A 6,000-nucleotide genomic window follows, 5' to 3' on the forward strand; every position below is an offset into this window, starting at 1 on the left:
ATTCAGTAGATTGACCGTGGTCTTCTTTTGTTTGACACTGCTCTGGAAACGGGTCACGAACTGTTCACATAACTCTGCAAATGAACCTATTGACCTTGATCGTAGTTTGGAGAACCATGAAGTGGCTGCACCTTTGAGGGATGCAGGGAATGCTCTGCAGGAGACCACGTCCGGTCCCCCATATAGGGTCATCATCCCATTGAAGTAGTTGATATGGTCGTTGGGGTCCATGGTACCATTGTAGAGTTCACAGGTGGGAACCTAAACCTGGATGGGAGTGAGGCTACCATGATCTCTATCGAGAATGGATGCTGTCCAGGGATCGAGTGTGTCTCACCCTTGGTCTGCTTCTTCAACCCTTCCAACTTCTCATCCAAATCTCGGAGTCTCTTGTCTAGCTCCTCATCCTGTGACTGTCCCTCACGTCTGGCTGGCCATTCGCTGCGACCTCGTTCTCGTTCTCTCCTAGAAGTCCCCTCTCGTCTTGAATGTTGGAGGGATGGTGTAGGGTCACATCACGATGAACCTTGACGTGAATGCGAGGGGCTTTCTTCTTCTCTATAGGATGGACTCCGCCCTGGTGCATAACTTCCCCCAAGTTGACTTTGGAACACCAACCACAGATCGGTACGATGGTGTTCTCCCACAGTCTGACCTTACTGGGAGGTCTATTATTCTCTTAGAATGCTGGGAGGGATCCCCCCGCTGTCTGGTGCGCCTCTCTGACCTATCACCCCTGAGAGGTAACCTCCTAAGGCTTTGCTCCCACCAGGGATCCATCCTACGACGGTGGGATGTTGCACACTGCCTCAGGTAGTCGTGGAAGAGTTGTTGGTCATGGAGGATTTGTTGCTATAAGTCATTGATCTGGCCTACAGTTGCTGGTGCATTAGGATCAGGTACTAGTTTCGCGGTGGCGGCTTCACTGGCTACTTCAGGGTTGAGGTTGACTACCCCAACTTGTTGGTTCTCGGGGACCCCCCTATCCTGAGAGACATTGTCAAGCCCCCATCCCAACAAGGGATAAAATACATTATAAGGGGTGACTAGGACAACGCTTGTCATCCTACTAAGCTGCCAGGATCACTGACACAGTGTCCCAACACACAGTCATAACTAATATTAAAACAATATAATATCGAGTGCGGAAAGGGAAATATTACATTCCAAATGATCGGTAGTTTTTTTGGAGCGTATAAAATCAATAGTTACAAGATGATCAAAGCCTAGATGATAAATACTTGTAGTTAATCCATTTTTCATTACCATCTAATAATGATTAAGAAGGGTATAACAGTAAATGTTTTTACATGGGCCTACGCCCTAAAATAAACAAAAGGGGAACAAGTCCCAAGAATTCTCACGGCCCGTAGGCGCAATCGTCACAAGGACACCCGTTGCCATGTTCCTCTAACACGACTTAGGCTCCTCCACTACTGCATCATAATCTAAAAATTGTGTACACGAGGGGTTAGCTCTCCAGCCAGTGAGGGGATGGGGATGCACAAACACACAATTCACATAGTCCAATGATGCATGCATATGTTAAGTAAATTTTCCACCTAACATCACAACTAAGTCAGAGGTATATGCTACTTTGTGACAACTCGGGAGACACTTGTGGGTCACTTAACTTATCGCCACAATGAAACCTCAATTGTCACCTGGGACCTACGCCCGATCGAAGCCTCCAAGACCACTCGGTGGCGGACCCACGATAACCAATACTACCATGGTGGCCTCTCCCACCTCCACGAGAATCCGATTGTCCGATTACCCAACACCTAAACCCCTGTTGGTAAGGGTCGTAGCATAAGGGTGTAAAATCCTAGCCACAGCTACATGCAAGTCCTATCGTCCCGAGAGGTAATCCGGGCGCATCAACTTTTCATCTGGTTTAGTGCCCGGTTACCAGCACGGCACGGCGCATACAGTTCAACATGACATTCAGCATAATTTCTTCATAATTATATATATTATCCGGGGTTCCAGCACCGGCACCCACCGGCACCGAGACCCATCAAAGTAAAGCATCTCCAATTTACATCATAACATTCATATATAAAATATGTAATATGCACAAGCATGCTTAATAATTTATAATGATGACATAATATACAATGCAATAATAATATCAAGCCCAAACAACTAAACCCACTCACAATGTATATGCCAAGCACCAAGATTATCAGTTGTCGCCTCGATCAAGCAATAAGCCACAAGATGAATATATTAACCTAAACAAAGAGTGAAATAAGATTAAACGAGCGAAGGGAAAGGATCCCCAAAAGGTCTCCCATAATCACTTAGTATAAGGTTTTGAAACAAAGTGGTTGCGGGAGTGGTTTCATGCCCAAATTCTGCAACCACATGTAAATCCTAGGAAATCGGGGGTTCGGGACAGTTTTAGTCAAGGTCGGATGCAGATGTGGTTTCAGAAAACTGAAACCGAGTGTAAATCCGAGCTTCACGGGGGCTCAGGACAATTTTAGTCAAGGTCGGATGCGAGATGTGGTTTGAAGCAAACCAGAGTGTAAATCCGAGCTTCACAGGGCTCGGGACAATTTTAGTCAAGGTCGGATGCGAGATGTGGTTTTAAAACCGAAACCGAGTGTAAATCCGAGCTTCACGGGGCTCAGGACAATTTTAGTCAAGGTCGGATGCGGATGTGGTTTTGAAACCGAAACCGAGTGTAAATCCGAAGCTTCACAGGGGCCTTCTCGGGAAGGTAATTTCGGGGTGGTTTCTTGCTAGGGATTCATTTTCCAAGGGGTTTAAAGGTAGGGAGGCTTCAAGAAAGCTTCCTCCTAGGTCCATTAGGGTTCTAAGACTTCATTAGGTCCATGTAATCCCATGGATTTAAGAGGGAAAACAAAGAGAACCTAAATTAGGATATAATAGGGTAGAAACCTTAAATTTCATAAATGGAAAGAGATTACTTAGGCTTAGGGCTTGTAATGGAGTGAAATAACTCCACTATAGTGTAGGTTTAGAGGTTCCATCGATTCCTTGGGTTCCAAGAGAACCCTAGGTCGAATTTCTCCCATTTCCCAAACCTCAAAACTCAAAATAGATGAAGAGATGTTGGTTTCAATGGCTTACCTTCCCCAATGTAGAAAAGCTCCACGTAGAGGGCTTCACAAGGTGAGGTTCCAAGCCTTCAACCAAGCTTTTCTCCTTCCTTCTTTCTTCTTTCCTTCTTTCTTCTTTCTTCTTTCTCCTTTCTCTCCTCTTTCTCTCCTCCACGATTTAGGTTAGATGGGAGAAGAAATGAAAATGAATGCTTCTCCCCCCCCCCCCTTTTGTCTTATTTATAGAAAATGGGTTTGGGTCCTTTAAGTTAAATGGGTCAAGAGGGCTTCATGGGTTGACCCATGGTCTTATTTAGGGTAAAGGAATGGGTTAACCCATCTTTGGGTCAAATAGAGTTAAATGGGCCTGCCCACAACCTTAATTAGGGAAAAACCCATTCTTAGCTGGGTTCATAAGAGATGGGTATAAGTCCCCAATGTACTTCCTAAAGGTACGTGGGACCCGAACTTAAATTATTCCCTTCTCTCAAGAAATAGCTCGAGCGGTTCAAGCCCGGACCCGCACTTCGAGGTTACCAAGGGAAGAATAATTAATAAGACTTGAGGCTAGAACTTACTTTTCCATTGCCATGGTGTGTCAATGGTAAGCCCGTATCATGGTCAATAATTTGTAACTGGGTTTGACCACCAGTGAGAACAGCTCACCCGCATACGTGGCAGTGATAACCACACGTCACGGGAAAAAAATAAAAAATTAATTATGATCCGGGGTGCGGGTATAACAGACATGGTCAATGGCTCTGTGACGTGAGCTCTCCGGAGGAGGTGATCCGTTTCCCTCCCTCACAACATTGTTGGTAGAGGGAACGGTCTTCTTGCCTCGTGGTGCCATTGTTGAATAGTTATGGAAACAAGCTAGTAGGTACAATGGCTAGCATCGTTCCCATAGACGGCACCAATCTGTTGCGTCAAGAAATTGTTCAGCGGTCTCTCGAGTGTCGTAACCTACAAAATGATCAAGGTGACAAAGGAGAACCGGTGTGGTTTCAGCCTAGGACTCTCCGATGCCTAAGTTAGATCTCTTTGAGCAAACAGATGATAAATAGAATTCAAGATGGGTATTTGGGGGTAGAGTACCTTCCCTTTTATAGTAGAGCATGACGGTGTGGAGAGTCCCGGTTGATGTAGAGTGGCCTTCGTAGTTGATAGAGTCCCTGGGTAGCGAGGGTTCCTCCTTAATTGGTTGTCTTCCGTGGGATGTAGTGTCCCAGATTGGGTTGTCGTTCTTAGTGGATAGATGTTGATACGTTGTCAAATATGGTGCTTAGTGTTTATGTCCATCTGGGATTGTATAGTTGATAAGCGGTGTTCTAGAGTTCTTGAGGCGGCGTACATCCGATTGACAACGAACCGTGACGATGGTGTTGGTCTCCTATCAGGATCCACGTCTGCTTTGTATCCACGTGTGTCCCAAGTCCACGTCGGCGTGTACATAAAAGTTTGCATCCCAAGGAGGTTGTCCCCAAGGGAGGTCATCCCCAAGGGGTTGGCGCCTAAGGGAGGCCACACCCTAAGGGTGCGGGTGGTCGCCCATGCTAGTTCCTCCTTCGATCCCGTTATCGTCCACCTCTTTGGACCGACACGTGGCCGCCTCCAATTGGTCTTCATGAATGCAGGTTTATCGGCACCATACAAAAAAAAAAGCTCCCGTGACCATGGCCGGAACCATGGCTGCAACTTGTAGTAATAAATCTTTTTGTATGTATATTGATCTTTGAACAGTGGTGGTTGTTTCATCGTTTTGTTAATATTAAGGGGTTTTAAGTTTTTCGGCCAATCCACACCGGATTAAGGTCGTCGGAGGAAGGGTCCTTCGTTGGTGTCATCTGTGGCCATCGATTGCTTGGTCCACCACCATCAGGCGTATTGTGAGGTTTTTTTATTTTTGAAACCTTATAAGAGTTTTCGCAAAATCATGGTGGCCATTATGTTTTATCGGCAAATAACGTCGGGCTTATGGTCACTGAATAAAGGGTTCTTCGTCGGTGTTACTGTGCCCGTCGATCTTTGGTTGGCCGTTGGTGGACTCCAATCGTTTTCAAAAAAACCCTGTTTTTGCATTCTGTTTCATTTTGAGGAAGAAGATGGGAGAATATTCCCCATCCGATTCCCCCATTTAGAAATAAAAAATAAAATAAAATAACAAGTCAAAGGTAAAAAGTTAAAGGTAAATGGGTTATGCTATAATGCAATAAAAAATCAAGGGTTTGCTAATGTGCACCGGTCGATCGACCCAGCAACCCAATCCAAATTTTTACCCAACCCAACTAGGTTGACGGGTCAATGCGGTGATCGTTTATCGGTGGTTTGCCCGATTTGACGGGTTCGGTTTGGTTCACCCGATTTTGGTTCGGTTCATGCTTGATTGGGTTGGTTTTGGTATGCTGGTTCGGTTCATATAAAAGCAGAATCTACAAAAAAAAAAGAAAAAGAATTTGATTTGGTTTTGTTTTTGTTTTTATTTATAAACGAGTAAATAGAAACATAAAGGGACCGTTTGACAACGTTTTGTTTCTCTTGTTTCTTTTGCGATAATGTTACCAAGACACAAATGGAACAGAAAAACCGTTTGATAAATCCGTTTTGTTTCACTTGTTTCGATAACAAAAATCAAAATTTATAACAATTTATGCCTAAAATAACGTTTTTGACATAACAACTATTTGTTGTTTTTACATTTGTTGGACCAATTACTCAAAAGCAAGTACCCTTTTTTTTATAAAACTCAAAAGTGTTACACGATATCTCCTTCTCTCTCTTACTCCAACCTACCTTTCTCTTTGGCACACGATCAACAAACCCTAGAAATCCCCAAGCTCCAACTCTCTCTCTCTCTCGCTCATCTCTCTCTTTGGCACACACTGTGAAGCTCCACCGCTCGAGTTGGCATCATCGTCCTCACCTCAAG

The sequence above is a fragment of the Telopea speciosissima genome, unplaced genomic scaffold (assembly GCF_018873765.1).
Source record: "Telopea speciosissima isolate NSW1024214 ecotype Mountain lineage unplaced genomic scaffold, Tspe_v1 Tspe_v1.0443, whole genome shotgun sequence".
Lineage (NCBI taxonomy): Eukaryota > Viridiplantae > Streptophyta > Magnoliopsida > Proteales > Proteaceae > Telopea > Telopea speciosissima.